General features: G+C 39.9%; 1 pseudogene; it reads right to left on the minus strand.

The window, feature by feature from the left end:
* Window positions 1–242: 242 nt before the first annotated feature.
* On the minus strand, window positions 243–341 carry LOC115032511 (small nucleolar RNA SNORA17; annotated as a pseudogene).
* Between the last annotated feature and the right edge of the window lie 553 nt (window positions 342–894).

Consider the following 894-nt stretch of genomic DNA (forward strand, 5'->3'; position numbering starts at 1 on the left):
AGTTTCATCCATTTGCCTAAGTATTTCATAAATTCATTGTTTTTAATAGCTGAGTAGTACTCCATTATGTAAATGTACCACATTTTCTGTACCCATTCTCTGGTGAGGGGCATCTGGGTTCTTTCCAGCTCCTGGCTATTATAAATAAGGCTGCAATGAACGTACTGGTGCATGTGCCCTTATTACATGTTGGAGCATCTTCTGGATGTATGCCTAGGAGTGGTATTAATGTGTCCTCAGGTATTATTATGTTCAATTTTCTAAACTCTTTCCTATTTGCCACCTACTGACTGACATACATGTAACACAGCAGTCAAACCTGCAGTGCCTCTTGGGACAGGACCCCTCTTGTATTGTTACATTTTATTTACTCATGCTCACTCTATGTGAATGTATACACACATGGAGGTCAGAGGTCAACTTGAATGACTTATTGCTCTACCAAGTGAGGCAGAGACCAAGGTAAGGTCATCAGGCCCAGTGGCAGGTACCTTCACCCACTGCCAGCCCTAAATTTCCTTTGGAACAATTTGAACCATGGACCTCTTTTGTTTTATAATCAAATATTTGAGGTAATTAAAACATGAGCTTATATTTTTCTTACTAGAAAAGTGGATATTTAAACTCTGTTGCTTAAATAGAAAACAGGCTCTTGGGTGTAAGTCAATATCAAGTTATCCTTGTTCTAGCTTTGCTGTTTCCCACCTGCTGCCTGGTACAGCCTCATCTATCTGCTAAGCATTAAGCTTTGATTATGGAGGTTTTTATACCCACATGGTTCACCACTGTCCCTGCAGCCAGTGACTCTTTTACAGGACACTTTGGCATGCTGGACATTGAGTACAACACATTACTTGTGAAACTGGAGTTCTTTCCAATTTTTAGTCTCATTGA

The sequence above is a fragment of the Mus caroli genome, unplaced genomic scaffold (genome assembly GCF_978045245.1).
Source record: "Mus caroli unplaced genomic scaffold, Mus_caroli_1 scaffold_1, whole genome shotgun sequence".
In the NCBI taxonomy this organism is placed as follows: domain Eukaryota; kingdom Metazoa; phylum Chordata; class Mammalia; order Rodentia; family Muridae; genus Mus; species Mus caroli.